At 36.1% G+C, this 24837-nt stretch overlaps 1 protein-coding gene and 2 long non-coding RNA genes across 4 annotated transcripts in view; 2 read left to right on the forward strand and 1 right to left on the reverse strand.

The window, feature by feature from the left end:
- si:dkey-22o22.2 overlaps positions 1–24837 on the reverse strand; it is a 304899-nt gene that overhangs the window by 226356 nt on the left and 53706 nt on the right. The window lies entirely within an intron of this gene.
- LOC147840384 (uncharacterized) overlaps positions 1–24837 on the forward strand; it is a 58866-nt gene that overhangs the window by 15906 nt on the left and 18123 nt on the right. The gene's annotated exons all lie outside the window — the stretch shown is intronic.
- LOC147840385 (uncharacterized) lies at positions 7465–12012 on the forward strand. Its single transcript, XR_015512030.1, has 3 exons — positions 7465–7606; positions 7668–10551; positions 10617–12012. It is a non-coding gene; the product is annotated as an uncharacterized LOC147840385 (long non-coding RNA).

Genomic DNA, 24837 nt, shown 5'->3' on the forward strand with positions numbered 1-24837 from the left:
AACTTTTGATGCATGCGAGCATTTGATTGTATGCAAAAACCTATTTGTATAGTGAACTAAATTGGACAGCTCTAAATAAGCAGGCGCAATACGGTCCCTTTTTATTCAGTTAGGCCAAATAATAGACCACTAAATAAAGCCAAGGCAAGTTTATTTATATAGCACATTCCATACACAATGGTAATTTAAAGTGTTTTACATAAACAAAAATAAAAGAAGAGAAAAATTATTAAAAGAATTAAAACGATTACGGATTAAAATGTGTTAAAACAAGTTATAAAAGAATAAAAAAGAAAAGAAAGACACAATAGTGTAACTTATCAGATGTAGCACAGTACTCATTCAGTATAGGCACAGCTAAACAGATGTGGTTTAAGTCTTGATTTGAACGTGCCTTATGTTGGAGCACATCTGATCATTTCTCAAAGCTGATTCCAGCATCAGGGGGCGCTGAAGCTGAAGCCGGATTGGCTCTGCTTTGAATGAACTCTTGGAATTTCTAATTTACTTGATCCTAATGATCTGAGTGATCTGTTAGGTTTGTATTCAGTGAGCAGGTCTGTTATGTATTGAGGTCATAGGCCATTTTGTGATTTATAGACAAGTAGTAATACAATTTACAAAGTAGTTTACAATTTACATGCTACCTATGGGAGACATTATTAGAAGACATGGGATCAGCTTTCACTGCTATGCAGATGATACTCAATTATATATTTCCACTAAACCTGACGAGACGTCTGAACTTTCTAAACTAACTGAGTGTATCAAAGACATCAAAGACTGGATGACCAACAATTTTCTTCTCTTAAACTCAGACAAAACAGAATTATTACTTATTGGGCCTAAATCTTGCACACAGCAGATCTCGCAACTCAATTTACAATTAGAGGGATACAAAGTTAGCTTTAGCTCTACTATAAAAGATTTGGGTGTCATATTAGACAGCAATCTAACTTTTAAAAACCATATATCCCATGTCACAAAAACTGCCTTCTTTCATCTGAGAAATATCGCTAAATTACGAAATATGCTATCCATCTCAGATGCAGAAAAGCTAGTCCATGCTTTTATGACTTCGAGACTGGATTACTGTAATGCTCTATTTGCTGGCTGCCCAGCATCCTCTATTAACAAACTTCAATTAGTACAAAATGCAGCAGCCAGAGTTCTGACCAGGTCTAGAAAATATGATCATATAACCCCAATTTTATCCTCCTTACACTGGCTGCCTGTTAAGTTTCGTATTGAATTTAAAATATTACTTCTCACCTATAAAGCTCTAAATAATCTAGCTCCTGTTTATCTAACCAACCTTCTGTCTCGCTACGAACCAACTCGCTCCTTAAGATCTCAAAATTCAGGGCTTCTGGTAGTACCTAGAATAGCAAAATCAAGTAAAGGAGGTCGAGCCTTCTCTTTCATGGCTCCTACACTCTGGAATAGCCTTCCTGGTAATGTCCGAGGCTCAGACACACTCTCCCAGTTCAAAACTAGATTAAAGACCTATCTGTTTAGTAAAGCATACACTCAGTGCATCACCTAGCGGGTTCCACACTGGCTTCTACATCTTGCTTATATACACTATGAACAGCAGCTACGCTAATTATTCTCTTTATTCTCTATTTTCACCTGGGGATACTCATCCCGAGGTCCTCAGATTAGGCGGAGTCACTGATTGGATCCAAGACCAGCGACGTGATGATCCCAAGGATTCCATATCCGGGACCAGGCCATATCCTGAGCTGCTGCTGCGCTGATGGTCGTGGGGAGTGGAGAACATGTGTCTGATTCCAGCGACGCTCCAGGGACAGACGAGTCTTCATTGAGGCCATCTTCCAGCATAAACCACGGCGAATGAAGTTCTGCACAAGACTTTTGGCCAGCGGAGAAATTAAAATGGTCGTGCCCAACTGAGTCTGGTTCTCTCAAGGTTTTTTTTCTTCACTCTCATCAGGTGAAGTTTTTTTTCCCTCTCCGCTGTCGCCACTGCCTCGCATGGTTCAGGATTGGTAGAGCTGCGCATCGATGAATTTGCTCTTCAGTGTTTGAACTCTCAGTAATGATTAAATCACACTGAACTGAGCTAAACTGAACTGAACTGAACTTAAACACTAAAACCTGAACCACACTGTTCCAGTTACTGAACCACACTGTTCCAGTTACTATGACCATTTATGTGAAGCTGCTTTGACACAATCTACATTGTAAAAGCGCTATACAAATAAAGCTGAATTGAATTGAATTGAATAGTAATACTTTAAAATCTATTCTGAAGGTAAGTGTGCTCTGATTTTCTGGTTCTGGTCAGAATCCTGGCAGAAGCATTCTGGATTAGCTGCAACTGTTTGACTGCCTTTTGGGATGGCCTGTGCGGAGTCCATTACAGTAATCTATCCTGCTGCTGATAAAAGCAAGAACAAGTTTCTCTAAGTTGTCCACCACATGCTGACTTTATATTATGCATGGTGCTTGTCATAAAGTCATCTGTGCTCAATGCTCTTGTGTTGTATTAAAATCTGACTTTGCGTGCACGTGCATTATACAGCACCACAGTTAAAGTTTCAAACTCACAGCGGTTTATTATAAACCCTTCATCAATTATTTTCCCGCAATTAACTGTAAGAACGAACATAAGGTGTTGTCTAATTCGGACAACAATCTTCAACAATCATCCGTCTTTCGGATGAGATGTTAAACCGAGGTCCCAACTCTCTGTGGTTGTTAAAAATCCCAGGATGTCCTTCGAAAAAGAGTAGGGGTTTAACCCCGACATCCTGGCCAAATCTGTTCACTGGCTTCTGTCTATCATGGCCTCCTAACCATCCTCATATTCCAATTGGCTTCATCACTCTGTCTTCTCTCCACCAGTCAGCTGGTGTGTGGTGTGTGGTTTGGCGCAAAATGGCTGCCGTCGCGTCATCCAGGTGGATGCTGCACACTGGTGGTGGATGAGGAGATTCCCCCCCATTGTGTAAAGCGTTTTGAGTGCCCAGAAAAGCACTATATAAATGTAAATTCACAACATATATTCATATATTGTAAATCTGTTCATAGCTTATCCAACCTGTATATAATGTTCATAGTACATCCATCTGTAAATATCACCATAGTTTTCTATAACTGCACTTTATAACTTATTCCTGTATCCTGCACTTGCTGCTATTGCACTGCTGGTTAGACCTAAACTGCATTTCGTTGCATTGTACTTGTACATGTGTAATGACAATAAAGTTGAATCTAATCTAAAAATCTAATCTAAAGAATTATTATTATTATTATTATTATTATTAATTGGCAAGCAGCACCTACATGTGTTCAAAAGAATCTAAAACACCAAATGGAACAGATTTATTCTGGATTTTCTAAAGTAAAACATACTATCTGTATTTAGCGTTTCGCTTGTACGATGGCTCTGAACTGTCAAAACACCTCTCAAAACGTTCAGACATTACATCTTAGTAAATATGTACATTACTGTAACACAATTTATTCAAGAACATTTGAGCTGGTTTCAGTTCTTAGTTCTTTCATTTTCATTTTATTTAAAATATATTTATTTTACTTGTTTGTAAATTAAATTCCATTTTGTTATTTAACTTATTATTTTTATGCAACAGTCAAGTTGCATGTTAATTTGCTATGCGAACAAAAGGAAATCATTTATTTTTGGCATGCTCATTTATGTAAAATCCTGAATATAGGTCTATTTAAATCACCTTGTTAAAATTAAATCAGTTAATATTTTGAAATATTTATATTTATCGGCTGTATATCGGCATGCTCATTTATGTAAAATCCTGAATATAGGTCTATTTAAATCACCTTGTTAAAATTAAATCAGTTAATATTTTGAAATATTTATATTTATCGGCTGTATATCGGTTATCTGCCTCCAAATTTTAAGAGTTATCGGTTATCAATATAGACCAAAAAAAAAAACATATCGGTGCATTTCTACTCACAGCATCTCAAAGAGTATGAGTCGAAGCACTAAAGGGTCTTTCTTTTTTATTTCATACTAGCTTAATGAAAAAAAAAGCTAAAAAAGTGCCAAAAATACTGCTATTTGAGAAGAAATACACTGAAATCAGTGCCATTCACCAGGTCTCTGCGCGCCAACTTTCTCTTTGTCATGTCTTGGTAGCACAGCAGTGTGAAAAGGTGTTCTGGGCTGAAAATAAGCCTGGCAGATATTTCTGACTCCAGCACGCCAGCATTCTTTGTTCCTTTTCTCTGCCTGATCCCAGGAAAAAAACAACAATACAGACGTGAGGCGCACAGCACAATTTACACATCCACATCAGTGCGCACAGCAGGGGCAAACACAGGCACACTGTTAAACAGGGCAGCACTTTAACCCCTCAGGGTGTGTGTGTGTGTGTGTGTGTACTGTATGTATTTGTGAAGTAGAAAACAAACACACATGATTACACAGATGTTCTTCACATGACATCACATGCAAACATCACATTTATAATGTGTGTGTGAGGTTAATGGGGAAAGGTTTGTTAAGTAGAGAGCTTTAACACCTTGCTGTGCCGGGTTTACAGTCTGCCACCTCATTACAACCGCAGTCTTGACGCGCCACATTCGACACACGGTGTGAAATTTTTAGCTCTTTCCTCACCTTTTTAAAATACTTAAAATATTTCATTCTCTAACCATCCACACATTTTAATGGCAGCTGACGTACTGCACCGCAGAGAACAGAGGCGAGACATCCAAAAACTCTCACATTCTCAGCTTCCTTTTCTCTCATCACAGATAATAATAAATAGATCAGTGGAGTCTTGCAAGTTCTCAAGAAAAGGAGAGCTGCTGATCCAGCATTGCAATGAAGTTTTAGTTTTTCATAGGTGGTTTCTTGTTCAAAATTGATAAAAAAAAAAAACATCTAAGGATGTATAAATTAAGCTAAGAGTCTTTTATTTTGCATTATAGATAAAAATTTGCCATATTTACTGTAATAATTAAAACATTAATAGTCATTACTATGCACGCCTGCCCATCAGGCACTTATAAATGATATATTAATATATGAGGCCTTAAAGATTCATCAGGATCTTGAATATTTCATCATTGTTTACAAGAGCAACATCCTTCAGCAATGAGCACACTAAAAAAATGATTCATTGGATTTACTACTTTTGTAAGGTAAGTGGTTGCAAACACTTTGTATGGGCTGAATTTAAACAAGCAAATTAATTTAGAACTACTTAACTTAATTTGTTTGTTCAAATTCAGTCTATACAAATTGTTTGCAACCACTTACCTTAGAAAATTGAGTAAATTCAATCCAAATCATTTTATTCAGTGTACTTATAGAAAAAAAGCTGAAATTAGTTCAACTGCATCTGTGTTCTCTGTTTTTTCTTAGTACTTTCAGCAGTAAACTACTTGCCTTGTATCATTGCAGGTTCTAAAGAAAAGAAAGCCACATGTTGAAAATGCTATTGATTTATCTAGACTTTAAACTAACATGCAATTTTAAGAATAAAATAAAATAAATTATTTAAATTAAAAATAATGAAATAAAATCAAATAAATTTTAAAAATGTAAGATAAAATAAAATAACAAATAATAAAATAAAAAATAATAAAATAAAATAAAGTAACATTAAATAAAATAAAAATAACAAAAATAAATAAACAAAATAAAATAAAGTAAAATAAAGTAAAATAAAATAAAATAAAATAACTAAAATGAATAAACAAAATAAAATAAGTAAAATAAAGTAAAATAAAATAAAAAAAAACAAAAATAAACTAAATAAAATAAAGTAAAATAAAATAAAATAAAAATAATAAAATAAAATAAAAATAATAATACAATAAATTTTTTTATAAAAATAATGAAATAAAAAAATTAAATAAAATAAAACAACAAAAAAATCAATAAATACAATAAAAAATAAATAAAAAATAATGAAACAAAAGTAAAATAAGACATAAATAAAAGAAAAAAAGAAAAAAGAAAGAAAGAAAATAAGACATAAAATAAAATAAATAATAAAAAAACAAAACACAATAGCATGCTTAATTTTGTTACAAATTATTCTTAAAAAATAAATAAAAAGTCACTCAAGGCCATGTTTTTGTGATTTGTTGCAAAAATGTAACATTACATGTCTCTTTCTATCCTTGGAAAAGACTACAGGACTACAAAAAAAAACTTGAGATAAGAAAATGACCCAACAGCTCCTTAAGAGACATGTGTTTCAGATTTCCCCTGCAGGAAGATTGACCCATTGCATCTCTGACACCCTCAGACCCCTTCCCCGAAACGCTCAGAGGCAGGGGTCAGCGACGGATGGCCTCTAAACAGACAGTGGGCATGTGGAGAGCATCCTGCCAGTGTTTCCAGTGTGCCCGCCAAGGGATACAAAGACATCCAGTAGTTTAGTAGTTAATTCATAATCTCAACAGATTATTCATTACAAGTTATGGAAAAATAATGCAAACTTAGTTATGCTTTGTGCCTAACAATGCTGCTTAGCTGTTATAAATACACTGCAGTATACAGTTAATTGTGGCTTATTGGGTTAAAAAAACTAAAGCAATATTGTTGTTTTAAAAAAAAAAATACATTTTGGGCATTTTTATGCTCATTCCACTAAAATTAAATTTTTATTAAGAAATGAATCTATATGAACTTAAATTATGCAAAACAGTTATTATTAATTTAATTAAGTTGACTGTACAAGCAAATGACTGTTCATTTACACAACAATGGCAGTTTAGGGGCCTGAAAATGTCAACTTTAAAAAACAAAATGATTACGAACTGACAGTTTTTCACAATAAGTTTGGTTTGAACGCGAGCAGAGGTGAGGGGGTGTAGCAGTAAAAAGTCAAAGTACCCGCCCCCATTAGGTAAGCAACGGACCTGGTTAAAACCACAAGCAGTCAGGCAGTGTAATACAGAGAGTGAATCATGACTGACGTAATGTTTCCTGAATGTTAAGAAGTGACTGTAATTTTAGTGAAGTTTTCCTAATAAGAGTTTTGCAAATAAACAGAAACTAATGAATTTGTCGACGTGATTGAAGAGAAGGCCAACTCAATTAAGAATGCAATTTACAGTGATGAGTAATAAATGGCGTACCAGTAACAAAACAAAATGCTGCATGGTAAATAACATCCTGTGAAGGAGAGTTTTTAAAGCTGATCTGTTAATTAAATCCCCATAATTCAGAATTCGTAATACTGTAATTTGACCAAATGCTGCTTTGAAGAGTGCGTAAAGGAAGATTTGTTTCTGTAAAGAAAACCGATACGGGCTTAAACCTTTTTGAGCAATTGATTTATGTGAGTTTCAAATGACAGTTTACCTTCTAACCAGATACCAAAATATTAAAAGCAGTCAACATAATCATACTCATGCTAGGCTTTGGTGTTAATATGGTATATCGCGGGATCTACAAATGGCAATGGTGTCAGTTTCAATACCATTATACCGTCATGCGGGACCCGACCAGATTTCTTGCGGTGCGGGAATACATTTCTGCATAAAGGGCGGGAGCGGTCAGTAACTTATAATTTGAAAGGGTGTTTGTGTGTGTGTGTGTGTGTGTGTGTGTGTGTGTGTGTGTGTGTGTGTGTGTGTGTGTGTGTGTGTGTGTGTGTGTGTGTGTGTGTGTGTGTGTGTGTGTGTGTGTGTGTGAGAGAGAGCGTCCCGCGCAGATCTCTAATACGAATAAGACAAACAGGTGACCACAACCTAAGGTCGCATATACGGTATTCAGTTTCTGAATGGTTTAGGCACAACCCAACAGTTTGGTGACGCTGTCTGAGCCTTACGTCATATTTTTTTTTCATTATGCACGGTAATACCAAGGTAAAATAGGGAGGAGGTTTGACGATATCAAAATTTAGATACCGCCCAAGCCTAACTAATGCATTCCCTGTTTGGAAGAGGTGATATGTGTCATTTTTACTGTTGATTATCAGTTGGCAGAATTAAATTTAGCAGTAGTAAATTTGAACAGTACACAATGGTTAAAAATATCCAAAAATGAAAATGTACTTTATATTTATTCATCATAAAGTGGTTTCTTTCTTTAGTTGAACACAAAAGAAGATGCTTTGAAGAAAGCTGAAAACTTGTAACGACTGACTTCAATAGTAGGAAGAATAAATACTAAGGAATTCCATCATTACAAGTTTCCATCTGTCTTTCAAAATATTTTCAGTTGAGCTCAACAGAAGAAATAAAAGGTTTGGAACAAGTGAAGCATGAGTAAATGATGACAGAATTTTCAGATTTGGGTGAAATATATCTCTTTAAAGTGAGTCATATATCTTGTGATCGCTTTCCTTCTCATTCACTTTAACTTTATTTGGACTAAGAAAGGAAACCTGCTGTTCCGGTCACACAGTTAAAGTGTTTTTAAAAAGCCATGCTACGCTATTTAGCATGGGCGGCACAAAAGATAAATAGGTCACAGGGAACTCCTGTGAAGCTCAAGCGAAGACAAAACCTTCTATTCTAAGAACGGGAGATATATGGTTAAAACTTCACACAGTCTGCTCATTAAGGGGACCTTCTGTTTAACTGAGTTTCCTCTGCCTGTTCATAAATCAACAAACACTCCACAAGCTGCAGCTGAAGCCTTAATACCCTGTGAGGAGAACAGGCATCTTAAATAGCCTATAAGACTCGCACAAAACAGACCCCTGTAGTCGCCTCCATTAATCTTTGAAATCGCATCTGCTCGGTTCAAAATATGTGCATACATGTTTCCAAAGACAGGGTGCTCGGCCTGGAACCGACTCAAGTTTTCAAAGCAACAAATCAGTCTTGCAGTAAGACTGATGCAATTTTATTCCCAATAACTTCTGACCGCTGCTTTAAAAGTGGGTTATGGTATCACGAAGATCCCAATGAAATACTTTAGATGTTAAATATGTTTTCAGAATTGATGAAAGCACCAAAAAAAGTGCTACAAGACATTAAGCCACTGGAATTGAGACTCAACGCTGTTGGTCTTTAGTGTTTTGTTTTAACCAGAACGCTGGAACATGTTGTTTAAGATCATAAATACTACATGAGATCAAACCCTTAATAATTAATTTCTTCAGCTAAGGTGCTGGACTGTAAAAATGATGTAACAACAGCATCAAATAGAGAAATTAGGCAGCCCAAACTAGCAAGAAGGCACGATTTTGTTAGGAATAGCCTTTGGTTACGTTTCTGTTGCGCGATATTTTGCCTGTGGATGCGGATATGCCTTGTGGACGTGTTGCCCTGGTTTCTGCAGGAGCGTTTGGTTCTGACTGCCGTTTGGACTTGGCTTTGAATCTGACATGGCTTAGGGCAACACAATGCAGCTTTCATGTTCCCAATCATACCCTGGTTATGCAATCTGGCTCTGCAGGACGTGCCGGTGAACGGGTGCACATAAAATATCAGCACACTGACCAGACAGGCATAATGTTCTGGTTAGGGCAACTCTCGCTGTCTGTGCCGGGCAGATTTCATGAGCTGATGAGAGTGGGATACTGTTGTTAGCACTCCATTATGAATGGATGATTGGAGAAACATCTGTTTTGTGAGGGGAACAGAGCTTTCCTCCAAAGTGGCTTTAAAGTTTTAAGTTGTGTGGTTTGGTAAAAGCGTAAAGACACAACTCCAAAAGTAATCAGGCAAATCACATTAAGAATCGGGTATCTCAGGCATATGGGAAAAACTGCAGACTTAGTCAACAGAGAGTGTAATGAACTTAATTTTTTTATATTACAGGGAAAAAATGACATGTACAAAAATTATAAATAGTAACTGTCAACACCCCTAAAGAAAACCAACATGTTATATTTAAGATGTTGCTTGGGATGGACCAATAATACATCTAGTCCTGGTTCACTTCGCATTCACATTGTCAATTTTTAAGGCTGACAAAGTTGCAGCTCTAACTGCACCAGAGTTTGTTTTAATAAACCTGGTGTGCCTTCCAAAGAAAGCATCAATGTTGCCCATAAAACATAAAAGTTAAAAAAATGGCTGCTTTTTTAAAAAAAGTTTTAAAGTGTTGCTCACGACCTGGGGTCAGAGCTAGGGCTGAAAAATATATCATTTAACCATTGATATCACAATGTATGTATCTGCAATAGTCACATCGTAGAATGGATTATTTACAATATACAATTATTTATGCAATGATGACAAAGTCATTTGATTGTTCAGATTTAATACTGTAATACCAGATAACCACAACATACTGTTTATTTAAGCTTTATTTGTCCTCTCTCGTATTTATATATGCTTAGTTTATTCGATTTTATGCAGATGTAAGGCATAGAGGAAGACTTAATCACCCTAGTCTATCTAAATTAATGAAATCTTTCCAAATAAAGCAATTCAAGTTATCTGGTGAAATGATATTCATATCCCAATTTACAGTTGAAGTCAGAATTAATAGCCCCCTGTTTATTTTTCCCCGATATCTGTTCTTTTTAACAAAAAGAAGATTTTTTCAACACATTTCTAATCATGATAGTTTTAATAACTCATTTCTAATAACTGATTTCTTTTATCTTTGCCATGATGACAGTACATAATATTTGACTAGATAATTTTCAAGACACTTCTATTCAGCTTAAAGTGACAATTCATAGCTTAACTGGGTTAATTAGGTTTATTAGGCAGGTTAGTGTAATTAGGCAAGTCATTATATATTGATGGTTTGTTCTGTGCTATCGAAAAAAATATAGCTTAAAGAGCCTAATAATTTTGATCTTAAAATGGTTTTTAAAATATTAAAAACTGCTTTTATTCTAGCCGAAATAAAACAAATAAGACTTTTTCCAGAAGAAAAAAATATTATCAGGCATACTGTGAAAATTTCCTTGCTCTATTAAACATCATTTGGGAAATGTTTGAAAAAGAAAAAAAATTCAAATGGGGGCTAATAATTCTGACTTCAACTGTATATCGCAGCTAAAAACAATATCGTAATGTCAGATTTTTCCATAACCGAGTCTTTTTGTACTTTTTATTGAGCACTGTCTGTTAAGACAGAGTTCGATTTTGGGCTTGTTTATTTAAATGAGTTAATAAAATACACATTTTTGTAGCGCATAATGCACTCATGTTCTTATTTGTAGGGACCTTCTTTGACATCACAACAGTGTGGACAAATATCACTAGCAAAAAAAAAACATGTTCTATTTTAAAAAATAATTCAATTTCATTCATTCATTCATTCATTTTTTTTCAGCTTAGTCTCTTATTTATGAGAGTTTGACAAAGTGAAATGAACCGAAAACTATTCTGGCATTACTTTACACAGCGGATGCCCTTCCAGCCACAACCCAGCACTGGGAAACACTCAAACATTTACACACACACTCATACACTAAGGGCAATTTTTGTTTTACTCAATTCACCTATAGGAAAATCCACACAAACACGGAAAGAACATGCAAACTCCACACAGAATGGCCAACTGACCCAGCCGAGAGGTTTGCTGTGAGCAGACAGTGCTAACCACTGAACCACCATGCCATTCCCTTAGTTTTATTTATATTTCTGAATTTAATTTGAGAGCTGATTAAAATAATAATAAAAAGAAAGAAAATGGAAGCTTGAAAAAAAATGCTTTGCTTTCTAAAATTGCTAATTTAGGTGCTACTTATATATTAGGTTTCTGCTTATATTAGGCCAGAAAAAATATAAAGCACTTCTGTTTATTTATCTTCTTTCAATCTCCTATAATGACATCTGTGAGCCAGAAAAACTAGCCAAACAAATCCCAGGAATACAGCTCACTGTATACATAATCAATAGGTCACCCCGTAAATCCTGAGTGGGCATTTATTTTCCCCCACAAAGTCATTTTTTACTGGGATTCATGTAGTGAACTCAATATCCATTTCACAAACCTGTCATGTGAAATTGAATAAATGATGCCTTTTGAGAGTCACACCTCACCAAGTGAGCGATAGTTCTATAAAACAATACCCATGGGGCCGAGCGTCAGTGCTGTAGGGTATGTGTTTATTTCACGAGACTAGTTTATTCGCAGATGTCTCCACGAAATCCTAAACTAACCCTGTTTGCGTGTTGATTTTCTGCCGTGTACAGACTTAAGAAATCTGTGCGTATTTGCTTAATTGATTTCTGCAGCTTTTAAATCTTTAAACGAGTCCCTCTTTCTGTCAGTTTATTTTCGCTCTTTGAAGTTGGCATTTCAAAAGAGGGAGCTGCGAAGCAATATGCAAATGATGATCTAGGACTGCGCCGCGGCCCCGTATTGAATCCACAGTAACACTGGGGAGATTTTCGTCTGTGGGCTTACATAATATTGATTTCTCATCACAGTTCATTGGCTCGGGGACGTTCCAACACATGTTGATGTGTCCTGCTCATCAAAATGAACTGTCTGGTCTGACAAGCAGAGCGGCACCTACAGCTACACGCTTCCTCTAGATTTGCTCCAGGAACACAAGCCAGGAACAGCTGGTGTCGGACTCCTGGAGACTGAAGCAGGCACGCGTGTGGCGCAGGTGTTCCTCCAGTTGTGGGCTAAAAGCCTTGCAGGCCCAGGTGTTCATTCACAACATGCTGCATATTTGGGTCACAGTACTGGGACAGAGAATACAGATCGGGATAATTCTTTGCCACCAGGTCTCAGGACTAAATGCAAGCCAAGCTTGAACATATTTAATGATCTAATTAGGTCTGCATGTTCTTAAAGGGACAGTTCACCCAAAAATGAACATTGTGCCATCATTTATGCATCGGGCCATTCTAAAAACTGCTTGTCCATCTGTTGTGATATAAGCGTCATTATTTAAACACTTTACGGGCCCTATCATACACTTGGGGCAATAAGGCGCAAGACATTTTTGGTGCATTTGTTGCTATTTTTAGATCAGCGCAACCCTAATTGTCATGTTTTGCACCACGTTGTTCAAATAGCAAATCCATTTGCACCACTTTGTGGACTCATGGGTGTGCCAGTCTATAAAGGAGGTGTGTTATAGCGCATCGTAAGGCCTGATGCTATTTTGAAGAACTGAAATATACTGTGCCATTGAAAAATTAAAAGGTCTAAAATCCATCACAGAGCACATTAGTTATGCACCTATGTAGGTCCAAACTCTTGCACATTGTTCAATACACTCAAGATGTACAGCATTACACAAAAATATTGACATATGAAAAAAATTTAAGAATAAAATTTTACAAAAAATATATTATTTTCTACATAAATATAAAAACCACTGCCTCCGTGCCTCATCTCAAGAGGCGTTTTCGGTTTATTGATGACAATTTGTGATTGTGTAATGCTATTATTATTAGCAGTATTATTTATTATATGCATTTTTATATTCGAAGGTTAGATTCGTCCACCTGTCTGGTTTTGAGACACCATATCGGGCATAAGAATGGGTGTGTCCTTGGTTTTTTGACCACACTTCAGTGTTATTGTTCATTTATTTGTTTGCTGAATTTAGAAATAGTTTTTGAACAAATCTTTGCGCCTAACAAACAAAATTAAATATGTAGGCTAATGGATGTCTACAATGGAGTGCATACAAAACATTTTCCTTATCCACGAAAGTAAAGTTTTTCCACTTACAAAGTCTGCCATGTAAATAGCTAATGCAACATGGCGCGACACAACAGACTCTTAAAGGGAATGTGAGATGAGACTCTGATTGGTTTAATGCACAGTTTTGCTCAAAACACACCCCTAACTCATTTAGAGAATAACCTCAACCCTGTGAGATATTTTCTGTCCTTAAAATAGCAGATGTGGATTCGGACATGCCCTTAATACTTTTGCGCTATGCGCTTTAGACTTTGCGCCTCGATTGTTAAAATAGAGCCCTAGGAAGTACACTATAAAAAAACAAGTAGTTGCTTCACTTTTAAAAAGTGAGTAAACCTGATGTAATTCAAAACATAATAATTATGCACATTGTTTGCTTATTCATTTTAGGGCAACAGATTTATTCACTTTTTTAAGTAAAGTCAATTAACTGCTTTAAAAGCAACTGGTTTACAAATTTTTTTAAGTAAAGTTAACTAATTAAAGGTTAAAGTTTACCCCAAATGTACAATTTAATTTAATTTCTCACCTTTGGGCCTTTAGAATAAAACATGTACATTAGAGTGGCCAATGGTGAGTTATAAAATACAAATCAACAGCTACTGTCTTTTTAAGAGTAAAGAAAAACATATGCTGACACGATCAAATTAATATCCATTTCTCCTCTTATGGACTTATGAAGCAAGAACAATTCAATTGCATAAATTTACAGCAAATTGTAAATATGAGAGAGTATATGAAAGAGTAAATGACGACAGAATCTTCAATTTTTGCTGAACTATCGCTTTGATTTAAAAAAAAAATGGAAATTGTGTTTTTTATTGACCTACACTTTTAACAATGCCCACAACAGACCCTTTTTCCTTGGGTTGCATTCAGCTTGTGTTGTGGTGGTGACATCAGACAGTTGCCAAGATTCAGCAGACGCAGGCAAACCGTAGAAAGAAGAGAGAGAGTGAGAGAGAGAGAGAGAGAGAGAGAGAGAGACAGATGCTCCCCGCAAACAGAGTTCACATAATTACTGTGTGTCAGGGCTTTGGAGTGCTCTCATTTCCACCGTACAAAGGAAGAAAATACAGGAAGCAAACATGCTGATCCCACAAACTGTATCGAAATGCTTGGCACACAAACCAGTCGATGGATACAATATTTATGTTAATTTCTGTAACTGTCAAATGACTTTAATAAGGTGTCTGTATCCCTTTCCAATCCTTTACATTTAGTCATTTAGCAGATGTTTTGGCGAAAGCGACTTACAATTGAGGAGATATTCAGCAATTCAAAAAGAAGAAGTAATACACGCAAGAAGTGCTATTCATACAAAGAAACCGTTAGTGCTCAGAGAATTAGGTGCTTTTTGTTATTTTTGTTTGTTTAGAGAGAGGGAAAAGAGTGAAGAGTGTTTTTTACGGGTGGTTTGTCAAGCCCACTCACCTCTGTAAAGCACACTTTATAAAGGCATAGTGTGTTTTTTTCAAACAACTTTATTCCATTGAATAATAAACACTGTTTCTAAGCAGAAAGCAGAAAAATATACCAAGTTCAATATATAATCAAGTTACAATTTTTAAAAAAAGTCGTTACAAGAAGTTAATGAACCACTAATTGAATCATTTAAAGGGCACCTATGATGGAAATCATCTTTTGTAAGCTTTTTGAACAGGACTGTGTGTAGGTAAAGTGTGTCCACTGTCATATTGAATGATGAAAACACATTTTTTGTTGTGTTTTTTTTAATTTCCTGAAATTAAAATAGGATCCAAATCCCTTCCATTTCCAGCCCACCGAATTTATTGGCAGACACGTATTAGCATGTGTCCGTAATAAGACGTATAATAATATACACAAGACAGAATGTGCGCAAATCAACTGAGATTAAAAGATCTGTTCGCTCTCTGTGATCATCTGCACCTCAACAATGAGTTTTGCAAGTTTAACATGTTTTAAAAACAGAGCAAATTTGTATTAAATACAGTAAAATCACTACGTATATCATCCATACAGCCGCATAGTATCAGTACAATTATAAAAGAAGATCCTTCAACCCCAGTTTGTGGACTTTAATGAGGTTTATTTTGCACATTAACATAACACATTTCCATACAGCAGTGGATATTAACAGGTATCCTGTCACATTTCCCACACAAAAACAGTGCAAAGCTAAACGTGTGTTTGCACGCGTGCACTTTATAACGACATTGTGTGTGACTCATCATTGCAGAAAGGCTTGAATTAATTCCAGAACATACATCAAATAACCATTAGGAAAGTTCTTACTGAGGTAAGGGAGATCTGCTTCATTCTTGTCTGTCACTGTGCTATTTATCTATGTGAAGGCTACATACATTAGAGCAATACAGACAGATCTCTGTGGCTCTGACACACATGTGGGAATGGTGGGCGGGGAGAACTAACTCATCTGCATTAAAGGCACAAGCAACAAAAACAGCTACAATGAACAGCTCAAATTTCACAGATTTAAAAAGGTATAATAAATATTCTGACGGGTGTTTTGAGCTGAAACTTTACAGACATATTCTGGAGACACAAAAGACGTACCTTAAATCTTGAAAAGGGGGTAAAATAGGTGCCCTTTAAAAATATTGTTAGTGTAAATATTTTGGAGGGTTTTGTTTTTTGGATTTTTACAAAGTTTTATAATGCAATCTCATAAAAACCTAACTGAAACCATTGGTGGTTAAAATAAAAGAAGCAAAGAGCTAGCTGCCCAAATCTCAGGTGAACAATAACAGCGACAAACATCTCACCTTAAATTTCCAAGGGCTATTACACAACGATCACAGTGCAATTCTTTCCAGTGGCTGCACTTTCCACACAAAAGGGAACAGTTCGTCCTCATTGATCTCTTAATGGAAGTGTGTTCAGCTAGACTGAAAGACGAATCAAAACCACTCATTGGTAGAATGAGATTTTTTTATCTCTTTGTTTTTTCCCCCAGCTAACTGATATCAGTTCAATCAGCTGAAACCCTGATCGTCCACTTTGATAAATAAATTTGTGAGTGAAATCCCACAGTGGGGGGTTTTAAATTGAATGCACTTCAAGAGCGATTTCTTTTTTCCATGAATGTGAGGGATTTCCGACAGCGAGGGAGGAAGGAGAAGTGACAGCGTTCTTCTCCAGGAATTAAAATAAATCCAAGGCAGCGTGACCAATTTAACAATTAAGATCAAAAAGCGTGGCTGAAACGGGAGCCCCGTGTGGCTGAGGCTTGGTGCAGTTTACCACAGGGTGAGAGAACGGGGCTTTCTGATGACCTTGCCCTAATTCATCGTTAAAAAAAACACCATGGCTCTGGGCCACTCTACATATCCTGTCAATAAACTATTATAGCACATCGGACAGCCAGCCTGCCATGCTGGCATGAAGTTCAATTAACTCTGAGGACAGGGTATGGACAGAGAAGTCAAAACAGGAACAAACAACAAGCAGGAAAATGTACACAATACCATTGTATAACATACATAGAGAGAATGATATATATATATATATATATATATCAGAAAGGGCTGGGCGATATAGCAAAATTTCAATCTCAATTAATTATTTTCCATATTAAACAATAAAGATATATATTCTGATATCAGTTGTAAATGCTTCCAGATTTAAAAAGTATCCCAACAATGACAGAAGCCACTAATTAGAAGGTCCATTAAATAGTTTAACCTATTGTCAGTGGCTAATGATTTTTGGTGGCTGAAATAAGGTATATGCACAGCTAGTGTTTTTCAGTCAATGACAAACTTTCGGCAAAAGCTTAATGTGACTATTTTTTAATTTCATGAGGTTCCTTTTACAGTATTGACGTTGTAATGTAATTACAATAAATTCAGTTAAATAGACTTAAGCATTCATTTAGTTGTTCAAGCGTAAAGCGAGATGAAAGACGCTAAGATCAGCAGGCTAGCGCAGAAACTTCGTTGAAAATACTGGGGTAAAATAAACAGTCATATTTTAAAGACATGATGGGGGAAATGCAGTGCTTCTTATCCAGTTTGGGACCCACTTTATATAGTCTATCTATCAGGCAGTGAAGATCACTTTTTTTTATTTTTTAATCAGACTCTAAACGTGGCAGTTTTGTAATAGAAAGACAATTTACAGGAAGCGCTGAGGCTGACTGGCTGAAATTAAAAGAATCTCTAATATCAACACACTTCTAGATTCGTATTGGTGCACATTTCTGCTGTGTGATTGGTTCTTAGATCTATATAGTGTAAAAAAGTACAGAGCTTATTATTGTTATTAACATAAATATAAAATATGTAAAAATATGTACATTTTCCACTTAAATCGCCCAAAGCACCCAAAGATTAATATTAATACATTCATTTTCTTGTCGGCTTAGTCCCTTTTATTAATCCGAGGTCACCACAGCGGAATGAACCGCCAACTTACCCAGCACATTTTTACGCAGCGTATGCCCTTCCAGCCGCAACCCAACTCTGGGAAACAACCACACACATATTCACACACACACTCATACACTACGGACAATTTAGCCTACCCAATTCACCTGTACTGCATGTCTTTGGACTGTGGGGGAAACCAGAGCACCCGGAGGAAACCCACGCGAACGCAGGGAGAACATGCAAACTCCACACAGAAACGCCAACTGAGCCAAGGATCGAACCACCGACCCAGCGACCTTCTTGCTGTAGGGCGACAGCACTACTTACTGCGCCACTGCATCGCCTAGATTAATATTATTACTTTACAAAATTGTATGTAATTGCAATTGTACTTGTTTTTTTTAATACACTTACATCATAGTACGACAAACAAACTGAAATCAGAAAAATTATACATTTTAGCAACAATTTGAACAATCAATCAATTCATTCATCAATCAATCAACATTTTTATTTCATTGTATTATTTTGTAAGTATTCATTTTTTGTTTTAATGGTTGCATTTGTGTCAACAAAAAAGTTTTTTTATTACATTTTAAGAATAAAAAACTGTAAAATTGTAAAATTTATTAAATTCATGACTCACACACAGCTACTTTTTCTAGCACTTTCCATAGACAGGGGCTGTGTCCAAAATCGCCTACAACTCAGAACATACTGCATTTGAATTTAAATGTATTACTCAGCCGTTAGAACAGTATGTTTTATACAGTATAAATGTGCGCAGTATGAATGAATCTCAGACATATTACATGATCATGATCACATGACCTATCCACGTCAGTTGTGTCGCTTCACTCCCATTCAAAAATTCTCTCGAGGGAATAAGCATAGCGCATCGGACGCCCTCTTCAGAATCTCGCTGGAAGTATTAGGTCATCCAGGTACTTCCCGAATACTGTTTTTCAAATTCCATGAATTCGCGTACTGTTTTGGTGTGGTATATAGTATGGAAGTTTGTGATTTTAGACGCAACCATAATGATTTTTTTTAACAATTCCCTTACCCCAATCCCACCCCTAATGTACATTTCCTTTTTCTCTTTCTTAAATACAAGTAATTTTTTAATTGATTAATTTATACTATGGTGGTTCATTCCGCTGTGGCGACCCCAGATTAATAAAGGGACTAAGCCAAATGAATGAATGAATAAATGAATATAATTTTTTTATGTCTCTCAAAAAAAATACATCATGTTTGTCCTTTAACTTTAATGAAAATCTACTTGTGGCCTGAAGTGGCTGGTAAAAACATTGCATGTTTTGTCCTCAAGTACCAGACTTGACAAAAACCGACAGTTTGACTTCACTACTGGTGATCTCACACACCGAATACCACATAAACATATGCATGCAATGAACACACACTCAAAACACACCCAAATCCTCATTTCTCACCAGCCTCGACCAGCCCATAGTAACACTGATTCAAACTGACCCAGACAGCTCTCCAGGGCTTCATTTACAACCAAAAAAAGACCATTCCGCAAAGCTTTGGCTTCCTCACAACAGAACATCCCGCAGCAATCTATGAACTTCTCCATGTGTGCGCACATACACATGCTCGCTCACAACAGCACGAATTTAAAGACACAATTAAAATCAATTTGTCTCAAGCAAGCGCCCATCACCCCGTGTGATCTTCAGAATAACTCAGCGTAGGGTGAAATCTCCTGCGCACATTGCTATAATAGTCGCTCTCCGGAGCAGAGGATCATGGTCAGGTCCTTAGGCTAACCACAGCAGATGGGGAAAGGACTAATTGAACAAACCCAATGAATGGGTCGAGAAACGGGTGGTCTGAGATGCCTCTGAGCATTTGAATTCCTTCTGCCGGTCCAGTGTGTCACTGAAGGGCACAGAGGACAAGAGGATTCGAGAAAGCAACTTTCCCCAGAATTATAATCTGTTGACAGGCCACGGCTAAAATATTAAAAGAGATATATTTAGCTAAAAGGTGTCTGGCAGGGGAGAAGAGTAGGTCATTGTTCTCTTGGGGATTTATTGTCAGTGCTTAAGTGATGAAGAGTTAATTAATGGACCACTATGGATAAACAAACCTCCTGAAACTGACAGCACGCCTAAGTGAGCATCTCTCAGATGACTAATGAGTGACATCTCTAATCACCTGCCCTGCTTACGTTTCCCAAAAGCATCGTTTGTCACTTGATGTAGCAAATGCTGTTGTTACCAGCATAATGATTCTGTGTTTTCTATAGCAATCTATAGTTACAACGAGTAATAAAAGTAAACAACATTGGTGACAGCTCTCGACCTGTGCTTAAGGGATGAAAATGGGTAATGGGTAGGGCCAGACGGAATCTGCGGACGTTTTTTGCTATTTCTGCAGAGAATTTTGGTAAAAATCTGCAGATTTCTGCGGATTTATTTTGGGAGTATCCAGCGGAGTATCTTAACTTACACTTTAATATTTTAAATAAAAAGTAATAAATTACTGAATAAAAACCCTGCAGAAAAATCCAGCCTAGGCTGGTTGGCTGGTTTTAGCTGGTCAACCAGGCTGGTTTTAGAGGGGCTTTGGCCATTTCCAGGCTGGTTTTAGCTGGTCAGGCTGGAAAATGACCAGTCAAATCCAGCTTAAACCAGCTTGACCAGCCTGGTTTAGGTTGGACGTAGCTGGTTTTGGCTGGACTACCAGCTTGACTAGGCTGGTCAAGCTGGTTTTAGCTGGTCATCTCCCAGCCTGACCAGCTAAGACCAGGCTGGAAATGACTGGAAACCAGCCAGGAAGTGGCCAAAACCCCTCTAAAACCAGTCTGGTCAACCAGCCTAGGCTGGTTTAATCTGGATTTTTTAGCAGGGAACTGAATAAATTCCGATTTACACATTTACTAAAGTAATTAAACAGAATTTATAATGGGCTAAAAAACTGCAGAAATCTGCGGAATTCTGCGGAAAATCTGCGGAATTCTGTGCGCGCAGATTCCGTGTGGGCCTAGTAATGGGGTAAAAAAAAAAAAGGGAAACGTTGTGAGAATAGACAAAACCTGCCATAACTGGGATGTTTTTGTAGGTATTTGCTTTGTCACGATGAACATTTTTGGTCCACCACTACATGTTCATTTCAAATGACTTTCAAATATATTTGAATGCATTAAACAATCCTAAAAAAATAAAATAAAATAAAATAAAAAGATTGAATACATTTGACCAAAATCCTCATCTTATAAAAGATGAAGTATTATGCAGGCTATTTAAGTGTGCTTTTACACCTAGATGTTTTGTTTAGACACCTGGCATGTTTGCCCAGCTGGCTCTGTTCATTTGGGCATATAAGAATCCAGCAATCGTGCTCAGATCAGCACCAAAACAATTCGTCTAAAACCAGCTGAATGAGGTGGTTTCGGTTTGGTTTAAAAAACTCTGGAGCAGATCGGTTGTGGTGAGAAAGCAATATGATCTGGTAAACTAACAAAGCATATCACAATGTATTATGTATATAATAGGCCTATATATAGTGAATGGTGAATAGGGCAATATGCAAACATATCATCAGACATACTGTAAAAAAATTCCTTGCTCTGTGAAACATCATTTGGGCAATATTTAAAAAAAAAATCAAATGGAGGCTAATAATTCTGATTTCAACTGTAAATAGTAGCTTAATACACTAGTCATGCTAGTTAATGGTTTGCTAATACAGTGTGACAATTGTGACTTTAAAATACAGTGCTACCTATAACTGATATTCTGACTTTATTTTATACGCACACTACATTAATTCTTTTATTCAGCAAGGATGCTTTAAATTACATTTGTTCAATACATTATAAAATATTTCTCTCTTTATGCTATTGAATTGTCTATTCATTAAAGAATCTTGAAAAAAAGAATGTATTAAAGATTCCACAAAAATAGTTTTTCATTTTCAACCTTGAAAATAATAAGAATTATTTTTTGAACAGCATATCAGAACGCATATTAAAGTTTCTGGTCGGAAAAGCAAAACTTTGTGGCTTAAAGGAATTAGTTCTACCAAAGAGAAAATTCTGTCATAATTTACTCTATCCTCAAACCCATAAGAAATTCGTTCATCTTTGAAAAACAAATGAAGATATTCTATTCAAATCTGAGAGATTTCTGTCACTCCATTGCAAGACTCTTCACCTAAAACTCTGACATATTAAATCTTTCATAAACAGATCAGAAAATAAATCCATACAAATAGAGCTGTTTATTCCAAGCAAGCATAAAGAATGATGTTCCTCGTGTATCACAGCAGTATTTTTGATCTTCTGCAAGAACCAATGAGGCTTGTTCTTATGCATCAAGCTTCTGTTTATGTTCATTAATCAGCAATCATTTGTGAATAGAAATCAAATAAAAAAATTTTTTTTGAAGCATCAATGTTTTAGGTGAAGAGGCTTTCAGTAGAAATTAATTTGTGTCTGAAGATGGACACATTCCTTATGGGTTTGGACGGACGTGGGGGTAAGGAGGGAAGTAACCCTTTAATATAAGTAGACATACTTCTTGAGCTAGGCTAATGTGTGATAGAAGAGGCAATCCTCAGACCAAATCAGGTGCACATGGGAGACAAAAAAGACAAGATGCCCCTAATTACACCTAAAGTACACTCAACATTTCTCAAGCTCGGGGGGGAGAAGGACGATTGGAGTATAATGGGTCTTCTTGAAGCAGAGGGAAGCCACTAAACTCTACAGGCTGTGAATATCACGCTGCGGCATGCAAGGTCACCAATCTATGCCCTTGCACTTCGCCTGCCATGTTTTGATTGGCTTTTATTGACATGAATGAGGTGACAGAGGGTGACAATCTCCGACGGAAGGCGGATGGAAACTCCATGTACTGATGGCTGAGGTTCATTAATAATGCACAGTCATTAGCAACCATGCATTCACACTGACAGAAATCTGCCGTAACAAAGTGAAGGAATAGCTTTTACCATTCAATTTACCATGAGGTTTGCTGATTTCTGGCGAAAATGAGAGGCATAATGAAGTGATTTTCCAAAGGACATGCAGTCAGTAACTCTACGCAACACTGTTTGCTTGCAATGACAATGGCATATATATTACACCATGAAAAGATGCCTTTCCCAACTTTTTATCTACATGAGTAATTTTTCCCTTAAGAATGGAAATGTCAACTCAGTCAATCATTCTCAAGTGGTTTGAGAAGAGATGATGCCAACCATTCAAGGACTTCGAGGACAATACTTAATACACTTCATTGAACGTACATAGACATCAGCTCTTTTTTTGAAAGGAGGTTATATACTATATAACTGCATGTTAAATATGTTTATATACAGTATAATGACCACCCTATACACAACCCTAACCTGATTTCACCAATTAGAACATGTTCCTGGATATGTCGATACTGAAACAACATTCCAATCAGCCAATCAGAATTAAGGAATATGTACAGAATATGCCGATAGTGCTTAACGTGCTGCAATTTAAGAAAGCATGTGCAATTACAAAAAAACACCAGCAAATTGAGAAAAGATCTTCAATAGTTTTACAGTACACGTGCTGCAAATCCTCACAATGCAAATATTTTTTTTTTAAATGTGCTGCATTTGCACACAATGCAAACAATTAACACAAAGGAAATGTTTCAATGAGACCCTAAAACGTGACAGAAGCAGCTATTTAAGTTATGGTTATTTAGGCTGATAAATACTAAAGACACAGGAATCGAGATATTAAAATTCACAAACAAAAAACACATTTTTGGATCCCCTTGAAAAATTTCCGCTGTGTTTCGTTCTTTTTGTGTTGTGAAAAAATGCAGCTCGATTTCGTAAAAAGTTTGCGATGTGTGAAAATGCAAAGCGTTTCATAAATTGTTTGCATTGTAAGAAAATGCAGCATGTTTTCGTAAATTGTTTGCCGAAATTATTTTGCCTTGTGAGAAAATGCAGTGTTTTCGTAAATTGTTTGTGTTGTGTGAAAATGCAGGGTGTTTTCGTAAATTGTTTGCATTGTGAGAAAATGCTGCGCATTTTCATAAATTACTTGCATTGTAAGAAAACGCAGCACATTTTATTAAACGTTTGTGTTGTGTGAAAATGCAGCACATTTTATTAAACGTTTGTGTTTTGTAAAAATGCACCACGTTTTATTAATTGTTTGCATTGTGAGAAAATGTAGTACATTTTATGAAATTGTGTGCGCTGTGAGAAAACGCAGCTTGCATGTTTGTGTTGTGGCGATTTGCAGCATGTGTGCTGTCAAACAGATGAAGATCTTTTTCTTAATTTGCTGATATTTTTTGTAATCGCATAAGTTTCTTGATTTGTAGCACGTTAAGCTGTTTTGGGCATCGACGATATGTTTACGAATATGTTAAGTATATGTTAAGTTTAGGCTTACGATTAGGTTTATGCACTTCTACAAGATTGTTATGCAGCTATTATTTCCCTCTAACTTTGGGAATAGTTATGGTTGGGAATAGGTACCTATAAAATTTTCGAATATAAATGTTGTTCCAGGATCAACATAGATGTTAATCCAGGATCGCGTTATGATATTGCCAAGTACGATGCTTAACTTTTCTGATTTTAATTTTTATTGTAATGCAATAATGTGCACCTTTTGTAAAACTTTGAAACAATAATGATTGCGAAAAGCACTATACAAATAAACTTGAATTGAATTGAATTAGTCCAGAGAAAAAATTTTTCATAATTCTTTTAATTTGTAAACAAAATGTCTAAATTTTGTTGGTAAAATAAAAACAGAAATAAAAAACATTAGCAAAAATATACTCCAAAAAAAACTAAATAAAAAAAGTTGCACCACTTGATAAAATGACGCTATAGAGAACAGATTTCCAATAACTTTACTTCATGCTT

The sequence above is a fragment of the Danio rerio genome, chromosome 16, assembly GCF_052040795.2.
Source record: "Danio rerio strain M-AB ecotype USA chromosome 16, GRCz13ab, whole genome shotgun sequence".
Taxonomy (NCBI): Eukaryota; Metazoa; Chordata; class Actinopteri; order Cypriniformes; family Danionidae; genus Danio; species Danio rerio.